At 42.1% G+C, this 15,818-nt stretch overlaps 1 protein-coding gene across 10 annotated transcripts in view; it reads left to right on the top strand.

Moving 5' to 3' along the window:
* Positions 1 to 3,381: 3,381 nt before the first annotated feature.
* ZFX (zinc finger protein X-linked) overlaps positions 3,382 to 15,818 on the top strand; it is a 68,003-nt gene continuing 55,566 nt past the window's right edge. For 3 of the 10 annotated variants that reach the window (XM_005593186.4, XM_045384112.2, XM_074030239.1), the window contains exon 1: positions 4,001 to 4,066. The gene's annotated coding sequence lies outside the window, so the exon portion shown is untranslated. Of the gene's footprint in view, positions 3,529 to 4,000; positions 4,067 to 4,382; positions 4,440 to 5,961; positions 6,072 to 6,979; positions 7,091 to 15,818 lie in introns of those variants that run through there. The other 7 variants (XM_015443513.3, XM_065538134.1, XM_045384109.3 and 4 more) reach the window with 5 other exon arrangements.

The following is a 15,818-nucleotide window of genomic DNA, read 5'->3' on the forward strand; positions in this document are numbered from 1 at the left end:
AGCCCTGGAATCAATCACTTCTCCCTTTCCTTTGGTGGAAAACTGTAGAGGCCCCAACTTTGACACCAGAGGTGCTCACTGCTACTGCTCATTGTTTCTAGGTCTCTATATTGATTTTTTTTATCTCTTTAGTGGAGCTAGTTTGTTTGCTGTGCCCTGTGATTTATAATCCATGAAGAATTTGACTATTATATTCAGGAATTAAACAATGTCTTGTTCAACTAATGACTCATGTAAAAAGCACTGCTTGAAAATCACCTATTTGCCAGTCATTGTTTATTTTAAAATTATTCTCCTTGGGGAGAGTGTGTGGCTTACGGGCTCAGATGAAAAATTATTAATTGGCATTAATTATGGCCAACTGAATTCCAACAGAAGATGCGACTTGCTCACGCTAAGTATAACCTAAGTATCAGGTATCAGATAAATGGTTAATTTTTATAGGGCATGCTTAGTTCAATAAAACTAGGGCCTTTCTGGGGGAAGATAAATATTTTTTAATGTTTGGGATATGAAAAAAAAAAAAAAGAATGACCACAACTTTATTCAAGAAGGTGTACATATTTTCATAAGCCAATAATGTATTACTTCTTATTTGAATTCCCATCAGTCTCTGATGTGGAGTGAAAATCAACAGCTTCTTTTTTGACTAATCTTTCTCCGGGAAAATGATTGAAAGGCCTTCTATCGTTTCTGGCTCAAGGACCTATAAACATGTCAGAGATTTTTAGTTAAGTTATTAAAACACTGTCAAAACCGTGAGTAAATGCTTTTAACTATCTGATGTACATTAACAGCTCCGAAGGAACAAATACATTTTAGCACGTAATCAAAATTCCTTTTACTGCTTTGAAACTAGCTATTTTGTATTCATAGCATTCTCTTTTGAAATGTTCTGCTCTCGACCTCCCTAGATAAAATTTCCTTTTATTATGTTTACTTGAGAAAATGAAAGTACTTAGGAATGTTTTTATTTTGCCTTACACAGCCTCCTTATTCGAGTTCCCCAAGGGCAAGCACATCTTTGTTACTTCCTGTGCCCAGAATTCTAAAGGTGCCTAATACGAAAACAATTATCAAAATTATCAAGGCAAGATAGGCTGCAGTAGGTCCTTTAAGTGCAAGATGTCTGGTGCTTAATTACCAAATGCTTTCAAGGATCTTAGGTGTCCTCAAGGTCCTATTGTGAGTACTTTCATAAAATGCATTTTGTATTTTATCACATCAAACAATTTCTGATCTCTGCTGTTTACACTTCCTTTTCATCTTCACTTTATCATGAGTATAATACTAAGTGTACTTCTAGTGAAATGATTTTTATCATTGTTCTTTTACCAGTTTAACAATGTTCTTTACAGACTTCCATAAATGGGCTTAAAGTACAAATTACTTTACTTTTTTTTTAAACTTAAGAAAATATAGTTGACCTTATCTGTATAGTCATCTATAAAATAACCGGACTTTATAAAGTTTGCTGGACTTTCATAAAGGTTTATCTAATCTAATAGAACTAGACCATCCTCTTTGTTTCCCACCCAAGTTAACAGTCTCTTCCTGTATGAAAAGTAATGACAAAGGGCTTTTTGAAAGTTATCAATCCCTAAACTACTTGTGATCTTTTAAACTGAGAAAACATCTTTTTCTTTTATGCTTGCCTTGGACACTGTTTTCTTAAGTGCTTTACACTGGTGGATGTATAAGTATTTGATGGTAATTATGGAAAAACTAACAATAATGGTGACATTAGGTTTTTCTGTCTTGAACATGCTGCTTACAGTTGCATGGATGATGAAGTGAGGCTCTATTCTTTTTTTTTTTTTTTAATAGAGACGAGGTCTCACCATGTTACCCAGGCTAATCTTGAACTCCTGGGCTCAAGTGATCCTCCCGCCTCAGCCTCCCAAAATGCTGTGATTACAGGAGTGAGCCAGGGAACCTGGCTTCCATTCTTGCCATTCCGTAGCATCAAACTGAGGCCTTTGGAAAGTACTTAAACGCTGGTTATCAGTGTTTTGAAATATTAATGTGGGTGGCCGGGCACAGTGGCTCACACCTGTAATCCCAGCACTTTGGGAGGCCGAGGCGGGTGAATTACCTGGGGTCAGGAGTTCGAGACCAGCCTGGCCAACATGGTGAAACCCCGTCTCTACTAAAAAAATAGAAAAATTAGCCAGGTGTGGTGGCACGCGCCTGTAATCCCAGCTATTTGGGAGGCTGAGTCAGGAGAATCGCTTGAACCCGGAAGGCGGAGGTTCGGTGAGCCGAGATGGCGCCACTGCACTCCAGCCTGGGAGCGCAAGAAGTATTAATGTGGGCACACAAGCTATTTCTCGTTTTTTTTTTTTTTTTTTTTTTTTGATTGACACAACATTGCTTAGTTTCACTTACCTTTCTGTAAAGTTTCTGTGAAAGTGTGTATCACAGCCTGATGTAATTTTTATAAACAATGAATACATGCTGTTACTATTTTTGAAAGGAAATTTAATCGCTCGGAAAAATTCAGACTAAAGCCCCGCGAGGAAAATTACCATCCAGTGCATGCTCAGAGATTTCTTCTTACTCTACTTTTGTTTTTCCTTTTTGAAAGCATTTGTGATTGAGAGATGTCTGAGGGAAGGGACAAATTGCATTCTGGGAGTTTTAAAGAGTTATGTCAGGCAACTAAAATACGTGGCCTCTGTATTTAGAGATTTCACACCAGTATACTATTTGCTTTATAATTTTTGTGTTTCTTATTGTTTACAAATGTCTTTTAACATTTAGTGCTGTGTGGAAGGATAGCATGCCAGATTCCAGATTAATGTAAAGACTCCACTATTTAACTTTTCCCTAGTAACTTTAAGAGTTTGGGTTCCAAGTTCAGCATGGAAAGATAGCATAAACATTTAAACTAAGTAAAGTGCAAAATGCACATTTTTGAAGTTGGTAAGTGCTGTTTAATCATTTTCCTCTTCTCTCCCAAGTCTTTTGAAACTTCAAAAGGCTTGTTTAAGCAGTTTAAAAAAAAAAATCCATACCCAATTGGGCTCCTCTCTATTAAGGAATGTGGAAAATTCATGATTTATGAAACGATGACACCAGTCTTACATTTCACAGGCTCCCCAAGCTCTGAAACACGGGTACATAGGAAAATACACAGAAAATTCCTGTTCTTTGCAACGTGCGAAACGTTTCAAAATGCAACTTTGCTCATCTCCCTCCCCCGTACAAACTAATAAAATCAGTTTGGCTCTCTGACTGCTTATTTTTAAAAAGTAGACGGCCTGGTAGGTGCTCTAGGGATAACCCTTCTCCCCCCATTCCACCCCCCTTCCCGCACACCCTTTTAGACTGGCAAGCCCGTTTTCATTTTATTTCAAAGATTTTTTTTTTTTTTTTTTAAAGCGAAGGCAGGGGACGGCGGGGGTTGCTAAATTTATCTTCCTCCCCAGCCACGGGGATGAAGAAAACACATTTACTGCGGGCGGGGGTCTGAGGGCCTGCAAACAACTCGAGCTGGAGCCTCGGCCAGGACTGGCGCGAGAGGCGGTAGGTCTCCGGGGAGGCCCCCGGGGGGCGGCCGCGGCCCACGGGACATGGTGGGGGGCGGCCGGGCCGTCTGCCTCTCCGCGGGGTCCGCCGACCGCGGCCCCGCGCGGGCTTTACGGCCGAGGCGGCGGCAGCGGCGCGTGTGTGGCGGCGGCGGGCGGGAGCGCGGAGGAGGTGGAAAGAAGGGGGGCGCTGTCACTGAGACTCCGGCCGCCGGAGACCCCGCCGCAGCGAGGCCACTGGGCTCCCCGGTCGCGGGGCGGGAACGGCGCCGACCCGGGGCGCCAGAGGGACCCACCGGGCGGAGGAGGGGGCCTGTCTACCCTTCCGCATTTTCCTGGGTCTCTCTCCCGGGCGGTGACGTGACGTGCTGACGGCGGGCCCGTGCCGGGGAGCTGGGCCGCTTTTTGTCAGCTCCGAGCTCGGCCCCTCCTCCCTCCCTCCGCCCGCCCCACCAGCCGGAGCCCGGCCCAGTGCTCCAGAGAAAGGCCGGCCTGCAGCACCCGCCACCGTCGCCGGCCGCCCGCACGCCCGTCCGGTGAGTCCCGGGTGCCGCCGCGGCCGCGGGGCCTAGTGTGCGCACAGCGGCCTGGTCTTGGCCTGGTCGGCGGCCCGCAAGGCGCCCTCCCGCGCTAGGCCGGGCGGCGTGGCGTGCGGCGCCGAGCAGGCCCCGAGGAGGCCGCAGTTAGGCCCGGGGAGGAGCCCGGCTGCCCCGAGCGGCGGCGGAGGCGCGCTCCGTAAGCGGGCGGGGGTTGGGGGAGGGTCGCCCGGTTGTGCCGGAGGCGGCCGAGGGGCCCCGAGTCGGCTCCGCGGCCGACCCGGGGCACCGCGCCGGTGTGAGGCCTGGCGAGGAGGCGAAGGCTGCAGGCGTGAGGTGAAGGCCGCAGGCCGGCCGGGCCGATTTTCGCTATGTAAATATCGGTGAGGGGGGGAGGGACGGGGGACAAGATGGCGGCGGCTCGGGGCCTGCTGCAGGGGACGATAGAGGGGGTTGCCGGGAGGGGGAGCCGCCATCTTGGAGGCGGTGTCTGGAGAGAAAATTCCGCTACAGCCCGTGAGGGGGGGTGGGAGAGCGGGCGGCGGCAGCAGCGGCGCCGGTGACGGGCCCCGGAGGCCCGGCGCGTTGGCGTGTGCGCGCGGAGGGGCGTGCTCGCTCCCCGTGGCGGCCATTGCCCTTGCCGCCATGATGAGCGCTCGGGCTCCAGGCGCTCGGCGGCAGCGCCACCTTCCTGCCTTGCCTTCCGCAGCCCCGTGACTGGCTGCAGTTTCCGCTGCGTTTCAGCTGAGCTGCCGCAGGCGGCGACCGCCGCCTCCCGGGCGCCGGGACTATTTCACCCTCAGAGCCCCCGGCCCTGCGCCTTTACCCCGCGCCTGTAGCCATCCGAGGGCAGTCGGGGCAGGTGGCAGTCCGGACACCTGAGCTTACAGGGCATACGGGACCCCAGGAAATGTTATTTTTGCTTAAGTCAAATCTGTGTGGGTGCTAAGGTGTTTTCGATGCGGTTGTTTTCCCAACAATCTTTACCGCCCCGAGTATCTGAATAAAGAAAAATAAAGATTGATGGGAAAGTTTTTGCCATTCTTTTGTCCTATAGGAAAAAAAATTACACAACACGAAAGCGGAGGAATGAAATTTTGAATCATTCGTACTCATTTATGTGGAAACAACTTTCTTGAAACACGATTTAAGCAATTAGTGATCTGTTAGTGGTATTTTTTGATTGAGGAATAAGAAGGGCAGACGTTTTCTATTTTCGTATTGGTGGACAACTTAGTGTGGTGCATATTGTGCATTTGTCTGTCATGTTATTTCGATTTTTCATTTGTGAAGTTTTAAGGCGGAGTTTCATTCCCTAACGTACTTTTTTTATTGCACACTGTACAACTTTCTTGATAAACTGGGAGTCTACTGTTAGCGATGCACCGTACTAGATGCTAAGAAACATTAAAAAGGTTCTTGTAATGCAGACGGTGGCTGCAAGAAGTCTTATGTTTAGAGGTAGGTGGGGCAAGGTGAAATGCAGTAAAGTGAGAGGTACAACTAATTACTGGGATTTCCGAGGGAAGCAAGATTCCCATTGGAGGATCAGGGAGGGACGGGTTCCTGAAGTATTAATAGGTGGCATTTTGAGAAGGTTACCGAGGGATGGGTAGGACTTTGTTAGGTAGAGGTGGAGGTGGAGAAAGGACGTTTCAAGGGTGAAGCTTCTTCAGTAAACAGTAAGTATTTACAGTTTGGCAAAAGTGGATGGTATTGGTAGGGGAGTGGTGGGAATTCAGGCTAGAAAAGTTAGATTGCAGAAGAGCTTGCTTGCCAGGTGAAGGGTCTTATACTCAATGGGGGAGGCAGCAGGGGTGCCCTCAACTAGAAGAGTGATGGCACACCTGAGCTGCACCTGGTTATTTACTTATTTATTTTTTATTTTGAGACAGGTTCTTGCTATATTGCCCCAGGCTGGTCTCGAACTCCTGGGCTCAAGCCGTTCTCCCGCCTCCCACTGCCCGCCTCCCACTGCTGTGTGTTCCCTGAGCTGTGCTTTACGGTACTTAGTAGTTCCATTGGACTAGGAAAAGTTTCAGAGTTGAAAAATAATGAGAGTAGTACGTTGATCAGTGTTTTTTTTTTTTTTTTTTTTTTTTTTTTTTATCAGAACGATTACAAGAATGTTCAGAAGTTAAGCAAATTTTGCTACTTTTGGAACGATGCGTCTCTGTTAAGACATCTGCTCCTTTTTTCTGTCGTGATTTCTCATCCGAAATAATCTTTTGCTCAGAGTTGTCAGAATTTCTGTGATACACAAATAGGGAGGAGTTTCTAACATTTGATTTACCATAGTTGGAAAGTACAGGACTAGTGCTGTGGATTATTTGACGAAAATGAGAAATGAGTATTCCCGTGGTAATTTTTTTTTTTTTTTTTTTTGAGACCGAGTCTCGCTCAGGCTGGAGTGCAGTGGTGTGATCTTGGCTCATTGCAACCTCTGCCTCCCGGGTTCAAGTGATTCTCCTGCCTCAGCCTCCCGAGTAGCTGGGACTACAGGATCCTGCCACGAGGCGGGGTTTCATGTTGGCCAGGCTGGTCTCGAACTCCTGACCTCAAGTTATCTGCCTGCCTTGAACTCCCAAAGTGCTGGGATTACAGGCATGAACCACCGTGCCCTGCCTGTTTCCTAGAATTTTATGATGTAAACCTTTAGGTGGCATAGATACCCGTTTTCAGTTTTTCCGTTTTTCTAGACTGTAACAGGTCATGAGCAGCAGTGCTCCATGAAAGGGCTGGAGGGAATGCGAGTCTCATGTTTATTATAAAGGGCTGTGGTTTAGAAAAGTTCGAGAAACAGTGCATTGCATGAGGCTGACTAGAAGTAAGTTGCGAAGGCGGGCTGTGGTTGTTGAGGTGTTAAGGGTAAACATAAACTTAGAAGAACCAGGTGCTTTTATATTTTGACAGCTGGGAAAGACATAGAAGAACTATTAAGAAGATAGAATTGTTTTGCTGCCCAGTACAGCAACAGTGGATGTTCAAGATTAAGATTAGAGTCAAGTTGTGTGATTAAGACAGGTAAGTGTGTAGTTTAGTTTCAATTAGAAATGGTTAAATATAAAATTATTTCTGCCTGAAAGGGTAGACCTTGAAACTTTGGGAAACTTTGGAAAATTGACTGGTGGAACACCTTCGAATCCAACCACCCTGGATAAATAAGGTGTTAGTTTTTAATTTCTGTGTATTTTTCAGATAGATGCAGATTTCTTTTTTTAAGAAAACATGCTCAAGAATGTGTTACAATGTTTTTTTCCACATTGCTTTTTGTAAATGCTTATTCTCATTGCAAATGCTTCCTCTCACTTAACCCATCTAGACTGATAACTGTCACTGATAATCTTCTTTGTATTATTTATTCTTGTGTACACTGGCAATTCCAAACTTTTTTTCACTCTTGAAACTACTCAACTGGTCCTTGAAATCTCTCACCTTCAGCAAAGATTACCCAATCTTTTACTTCACTGAGAAGGGTAGATGGCCATCTGATAAAGAGCCAAGTCTCCCTCCCTTCCGCTTCGTGCCTTTCCTCTGTCTTCACCTAGGCCTTCCTCCTTTTGCCGCAGGGGGGATTGCAGGAGGGATTGCTCTCTCACAGGCCCCACTGCTGCTCTGCGCGTGCTCTTCACCGTGGCTACCTCCTTAGGGACGGAGCTCTGTCCGTGATGCCGTCTCTTGCATCATTATCCTCTCTTTACAAATATTCCTAGGTTTGCTCATCTTACAAAAACCTCACCTATCTTCACTTTCTTTTCATCCCACTTATTCTTAAACCCAGTATTTCCCGAATTGGGAAACTCGCACAGCATGTTAACAGGTGTATTATATAAAAGTGCTCTGTGTTTCAGAAACTCTGTGCCTTCTCTGTCTTCTATGGTGGGATTCCTCTTAATTTAGCATTTAATGTATTATATTTGAACTGTGTGTTTATGTTTTTCTCTTCTACACTGTGAATATAGAGACAAGTTCTCATTTATCTTTGTCTCCAAGCAGTACCTGGCATATGGACCATTATCTCTAAAAGCAATCATTTCAGTTATTGGGTGCAGAGAATTTTATGTAGTTGAATAGTTTTCAGCTGTTCAAAATCAGGTATCTAGTCAGTGTGTTTTTTGACTAAGGGATATACATATTAAGGCACACTTATTAGGGCACCAGGTCAAGGAGTAACCCCCTCCCGCCACCCCTTATCTGATTGGAATATGGCCAGCCTATTCTTATTCCTGCCAAATTATTTTTCCAGACAACATTTTATAAAACCCAGGTATCTTGTAATTGTATTTTACTCAAAGGAAGTATACTCTAAGGAAATTGTGTGGCCTTGAGTACACAGCCATTAGGCATTTAAAAAATATATTTAAAAAGTGTTATGGAATATTTTAAAATTACTGAAAATCAGAATCACCCAGATTTAAGAGCTCTTAATGTTTTGCTACATATTTGATTCATATCTTTTTGTTGTTTAAAGAAATAAAATCTCACAGATTGAAAGGGTCCCTCCCCATCCTCTTTCTGTCTTCTTTTCACCAGAAGTAACCACTTGTACCAATATGTATGTACCAAAACAATATCAGGTATCGCTTGTGTGTTCGACTTTACATAAACAGTATCATAACCATACCTTATATATTATTTTCACTTAACAGTGTGTTTTTGAGATTTATCCATGCAATGTGTTTATCTAGTCCAGCAGTTTTCAAAGTGTGCTCCAGGGATTCCTGGGGATCCCTAAGATTGTTTCAGGGGGTCCATGAAGTCAAAACTATTTTCGTAATACTTTTTATTTGCCCTTTTCACCCACATTTTCGTGTATACTATAGGAATACTGTACAGAGGCTGCATGACATATGGTATCATAATGGATGGAATGCAGAAACACTTATGGGAATCCAGCCGGCTTCTATTAAGCCAGACATGAAAGAGATTTGCAAAAATGTAAAACAGTGCCACTCGTTTTATTATTATTTTTTGTTTAGAAAAATAGTTATTTTAAAATAAATATGCAGCCATAAAAAAGAACGAGATCATGTCTTTTGCTGAAACATAGATGGAGCTGGAGGCTGTTATCCTTAGCAAACTAACAGGAACAGAAAACCAAATACTGAATATTCTCACTTACAAGTGGGAGCTAACTGATGAAGATAAAGAAGGAAACAACAGACACTGGGGGTCTACTAGAGGGTGAAGGGAGGGAGGAGGGAGAGGATCAGAAGAGATAACTATTGGGTACTGGGCTTAAATACCTGGGTGGTGAAATAATCTGTACCACAAACCCCCGTGACACAAGTTTACCTGTGTAACAAACCTTCACATGTACTCCTCAACCTAAAATAAAAGTTATAAAAGATATCTCAACAAAAGGGATAAAAAGAATAAAAAAAAGTATTTTTATGGGTTAATAAGTGCTTTTAAAGGTCTCAGTTTTAATTTCTAGTATGATGAACATCTATAGATACGACCCACATAAAAACTCTTCGTGGTCCTTAATTTTTGTTTTTTGTTTTGTTTTTTAAATTTTATTGTGCTCCTTAATTTTTAAGAATGCAAAGGAGTCCTGAGACCACGAAGTTTGAAAACTGCTGGTCTGGTTCATTCATTTTATTTGTATTTCAGTGTATAAATATACTGTGGTTTATTTATCTATTTTTGGAGGGACCGATAGGCTCTTTGCAGTTTCTGAATTTCAAACACTACTGCTATGAACATCCTTATACATGGTTTGTCTTTCTTGGGATTATATACATATAGTAGAAGTAGAATTGCTTCATTTAGGAAGTCTGTGCATTGTCAACTTTACTGGGAATTGCCAGAGTGGCAGATTGTCTTCTATTTGACACTCCCGCCAGCTGTGTTTGATCCCGTTTCTCCAAATCACTGCCAAAGGATTAGATTTTGCAATTTTTCCCCAATCTGTTGGGTATAAATGGCATCTCCTTGCTATTTGCATTTTGCATTTCTAAGATTACTAGTGAGGTTGACCTTTTTTTCCTCCATATATTTATTGGCCATCAGAGTATTCTATGAATTGCTTGTGCATATATACCTTTGGTCCATTTTTCTGTTGGATTGTTGCCTCCTCCTTATTGGTATATGGGTTTTATTTATTTATTTTTATTTTTTTGAGATGGAGTCTTGCTCTGTTGTCCAGGCTGGAGTGCAGTGGCACATGGTCTGGGCTCACTGTAGCCTCTGCCTCCCAGGTTCAAGCAATTGTCTTGCCTCAGCCTCCTGAGTAGCTGGAATAACAGACACCTGCCACCACGCCCAGTTAATTTTTGTGTTTTTAGTAGAGACAGGGTTTCACCATGTTGGCCAGGCTTGTCTTGAACTCCTGACCTCAAGTGATCGGCCCTCCTTGGCCTCCAAAAGTGCTGGGATTACAGGTGTGAGCCACTGTGGCTGGCTGGTTTATGGGTTTTATATTCTGGATACTAATTTGTGATTATATACACTGAAAATATCTTTTTCTGGTCTGTGGCTTGGCTTTTAACTCTGTGGAAAATTTTTTATGTAGGACTTCTTAATATGATGGTAGCCAGTTCTCAATTTTTTTCATTTATGGCTTGTGTTTTATTATGTCTTCAATAAATTCTTCCTTTACCCCAAGGTTGTAGTGATACTGTGCTTTTTCATATTAAGTCATTAATTCACCGGAGTTTTTTCTGTATTGTGTGACATAGGAATCATGTCTTTTTCATGTGGATTTATCAAATAGTTCAGCATTTCTCCCCACTGATTTGTAATGCAACTCCTGAGGTATATCATATTCCCGCATATGTATCTGTTTTTAGTTTCTCTCTTTTAGTTTCATTGACCTGTTTGCCTATCTCAATATCTATATTATCCTGATTTAATAATAATGACTTTATAATTAAAACTTAATATATATTCTTTTCCTTCAGGATTATTTTAGCTGTTTTCCTCCCTTTGCTTATTTTGGGGTTAGTTTGTCAATTTCTGTGAAAACTGTTGGATTTTTATATTTGCCTCAAATTTATAGAATAAATACATAGATTCATGTAGATAAATGCTAATAGAGCTGGGATTTGAATTCTGGGTATGTGCTACTACTTTTCATAAAGCTCTCGCACAACTTTTATTGTATATTTTTGTTAGATACTGTGTAATTTTGTTGTCATTGTGAATAGGATTTTCTTTTAGTTATAATTTCTATTATTGCTGATGTATAAGGATCACTGTTGACTTACATGTATTAATCAAGTAACCTTGCTGAACTCGCATCATATTACATAGATTCTGAGGTACACTTTTCCCCCCTACATCTTCACATATCTGAAATCAAAATAGATCTTTGATGGTGTCCTATAATCACTGTTATCTAGGCAGCAGTCATGATGTAGTTATCATTGCCTGCACATGCACAAACTTGGTCAGGGCTCTTCATTTTGTCATCACTTTAAATGAGTATGTGCATTGTTGTATTGTTATTTCATGCCAAACAATAAAACTGGAGGTGGAAGAAATTGCGAAGTGTGTGTCTGCCTTGAAAGAAAATCCCATAAATAATAATGGATCATTTTAAGAAGTGCTGCATCACCAACACTCTTATTGGCAGAGCACAATATTGTTAGCAACAGTTGAACAGTTTTAAGTGGAAAAGCAATCCATAGTAGGACCTTGAATGTGAAGTTGTAGGAATACCTTAACAGTTTATTTTGCTGCTTTTTCTTTTTGGAGATGGAGTCTTGCTCTGTCGCCCAAGGTGGGGTGCAGTGGCACGATCTCGGCTCACTGCAACTTCCACCTCCCAGGTTCAAGCAATTCTCCTGCTTCAGCGTCCCAAGTAGCTGGGACTACAGGCGCACGCCGCCATGCCCAGCTAATTTTTTATATTTTACTCGAGACAGGGTTTTACCGTGTTGCCCAGGCTGTTTTTGAACTCCTGAACTCAGGCAATCCGCCCGCCTCAGCCTCCCAAAGTGCTAGGATTACAGGCATGAGCCACTGCGGCTGGCCAATTTCTTTTGCTTCTTATGCACAAGATGTGATAAAAGTCTGTCTAAATAAGTCTGAATTGTCTTGATAAATCTAGAGTGAAAATCCTAGATAATAAGAAAATACTGTATCAGTTTAATTGGCAATTTTTTTTCTTAGTCGTGTGTAAAATAAGGGTACAGCTTACAATCAGTATCTTCAGAGTCAGAGAAATGTAGTCGTAATAACAGTTCATGGCTGGGTGTGGTGGTTCACGCCTGTAATCCCAGCACTTTGGGAGGCCAAGACAGGCAGACTTCGTCTCAAAACAAAACAGACAAACAGAAACACAGTTCATAATTCTTTTGTATTTTCTAAGTAGTTTTCATGTCTGTGAATAATACAGTTTTTTTTCTTCTTTTCCATTCCTTCTTGCCTCCTATTTCTTGTTCTGGTTTTACTGCATTGACTAATTCCTCTATTGAAGTGTTCAGTAGAAGCATTGATAATGGGCATCCTTCCCTAGTTTAATGGAGTGCTTCTAATGTTTTGTCATTAAATATGATATTGTAGTGGGCTTTTTTGAGAGGGGGTGCTGATGATATTTTTATTTATTTATTTATTTTGAACTAGGGTCTTGTTCTGTCGCCCAGGCTGGAGTGCAATGGTGTGATCTCCGCTCACTGCAACCTCCGCCTACGGGGTTCAAGCCATTTTCCTGCCTCAGCCTCCCAGGTAGCTGGAACTACAGGCATGTGCCACCGTGCCCAGCTAATTTCTTTTTTTTTTTTTTTGTATTTTTAGTGGAGATGGGGTTTCACCATCCCGGCCAGGCTGGATGATATTTTTTAGTGCAGTTCTCTTTTACTTATCATTTTATAGTTTCTACCGTGAGCAGGATTTTAATTTTGCTAATGCTTTTGCTACATCTGTTGGTGTGATGAAGTTCATTACTCTTCTGTTTTATTTTTAGTTTTTTTATTTTTCATTTTGAGATGGGGTCTTGCTCTGTTGCCCAGGTGGGAGTGCATGGCTCACTGCAGTCTTGACCTTCTGGGCTCAAGCCATCCTCCCACCTCAGCCTCCCAAGTAGCTGGGACCATAGGCATGTGCCACCATGCTGGACTGATTTTTTAAATTTTTTTGTAGAGACGGTCTTGCCATGTTGCACAGGCTAGTCTTGAACTGGTCTCAAGCAATTGTCCTGTCTGGGCCTCCAAAAGAGCTGGGATTATAGGCGTGAGCTACAGTGTGGGTCCTACATTTTCTATTTTAAACTGTTTTTGGATTCCTGGATATTTGCATATCTTTGTTATTGCCATGTACTTTTCCTTTTTTATGTAATCTTGTTTGGATAACAAAGTTATATTAACCTCATAAGATAAATTGGGGAGTATTTCTTTCTTTCTTTCTTTCTTTTTTAAAACAGTTGCTATTTAATAGAGACAATCTGTTTCTTTTCTTTTTTTGGAGACAGAATCTTTCTCTGTCGCCCAGGCTGGAGTGCAGTGGCATGATCTCGGCTTACTGCAATCTCTACCTCCCTGGTTCAAGTGATTCTCCTGCCTCAGCCTCCTGAGTAGCTGGGATTACAGGTGCCCGCCACCATGCCCGGCTAATTTTTGCAGTTTTTAGTAGAGGCGGGTTTCACCATGTTGGCCAGGCTGGTCTCGAACTCCTGACCTCAGGTGATGGGCCTACCGTGACCTCCCTAAGTGCTGGGATTACAGACGTGAGCCACCTTGTCCGAGCAAGACGATCTGTTTCTTAAAAGTAAGAACCCATCTGTGAAATTATCTGTGCTTGGTGTCTTCTGAGTGTAAATTTGTAGTTTCTGATAATTGTTTCTTTCATGATGATAAGTCTTTTTTTTTTTTAGCTGTTCTTGAGGTTTTTTTGGTCATTTATACAAAGTGAACAATTTTATAGAAAAATATTAAATTTCAGATGCATTATTATAAAATACAGATTTCCCTGATGACTTTTGAAAACCTAATTTTGTTTGTTTGTTCCTTTTTTTCTGATCAGTATTGCCAGTAGCTGCCTTTATTATTAGACTTTTAACATAGTTTTTTTTTTTTTTTTTTTTTTGAGACGGAGTCTCGCTCTGTTACCCAGGCTGGACTGCAGTGGCCGGATCTCAGCTCACTGCAACCTCCGCCTCCCGGGTTCACGCCATTCTCCTGCCTCAGCCTGCTGAGTAGCTGGGACTACAGGCGCTCGCCACCTCGCCCGGCTAGATTTTTGTATTTTTTAGTAGAGACGGGGTTTCACCGTGTTAGCCAGGATGGTCTCGATCTCCTGACCTCGTGATCCGCCCGTCTCGGCCTCCCAAAGTGCTGGGATTACAGGCTTGAGCCACCGCGCCCGGCCTTAACATAGTTATTTTTATTGATCCTTTCTATTTCTACTCCTGTGGTTAATATTTTCCTTCTGATTTATTTGCATTCATTCTGACATTTAAAAATTTAGAGGCTTAGCTCATTCATATTTAATCTATTTTTATAATATATACACTAAAAACTATGAAATTTTCTCTAGACTATAATTGGATGCTATTTAAAAAAATTGAATTTTTTTTTTTTTTTTTTTTTTTGAGAGTGGGTCTCGCTCTGTCGCCCAGGGTGGGGTACAGTGGTGTGCTCTCGGCTCACTGTAACCTCCGCCTCCCGAATTCAAGTGATTCTCTTGCCTCAGCCTCCTGAGTAGCTGGGATTACAGACGTGCACCAGCATACCCGGCTAATTTTTGTATTTTTAGTAGAGACAGGGTTTCATCGTGTTAGCCAGGCTGGTTTCGAACTCCTGACCTCAGGTTATCCACCCGCCTCGGCCTCACAAAGTGCTGGGATTACAGGCGTGAGCCACTGAGCCCAGCCAAAATGTACATATTTATGGGGTAGAGTCATTATGTACATGTATACAATGTAATGGTCAAATCAGGGTAATTAGCATATCTGTCACTTCAGCATTTATCATTTCTCTGTGTTGGGAACATTCAGCATCCTTTCTTCTAGATATTTGAAAATACACAATGAATTACTTTTAACTATAATCACCCTACAGTGCTATAGAACACTAGAACTTATTCCCCCTATTTAGCTATAATGTTGTATCTGTTAACCAGCCTTTCCCTATCTCTGGATACTATGATTTTTGACATGAATTGGTTTTTATTATTTAGTTCTAAATATTTCGTGATCTCCATAATTTTCCTGTTGCCCATTAAAATTATTTAGAACTTTGTATTTATAGGATTTTCTTTTTGTATTACTGTTATCTCTGTGATTTGTTTCTAATTTTATTGTATTATACTTGGGGAACACTGAGATGCAAAAATCAACTCTGTTTCTCTATACCAGCAGCAAACAATTTGAAAATCAAATTTGAAAACTAATATAATTTATAGTAAGGTCAAAGAACATCTGATACCTTGAAATAAATCCAACAAAGTGTACCAAGGCTTTCAATAAAAACCTTACTAAAATAAATGAAAGAAGACCTAAATTAATGGAAAGAGATAACCATGTTCATTGGATTGGAAGTGTCAGTATTGTAAAGATGTCAGTTCTCTCTAAATTGATATATACAGAAGTTCAGTGCAATCGCAGTAAATATCTCAATAGGGCTGTTGCTGCTGCTGCTGCTGGTTTTTTTTCATTTTGGATAGGCTGGTTCTCAAATTTATATGGAAAGGCACAGGGCCAAGAATGGCAAAGGCAATCTTGAGAAAAAGTTGGAAGACTTACACTAACATATATCAACACTGATTATAAAGCTACAGTGATTAAATTAGTGGATGCAAAGCCAGATTG

The sequence above is a fragment of the Macaca fascicularis genome, chromosome X, assembly GCF_037993035.2.
Source record: "Macaca fascicularis isolate 582-1 chromosome X, T2T-MFA8v1.1".
Classification (NCBI taxonomy): Eukaryota; Metazoa; Chordata; class Mammalia; order Primates; family Cercopithecidae; genus Macaca; species Macaca fascicularis.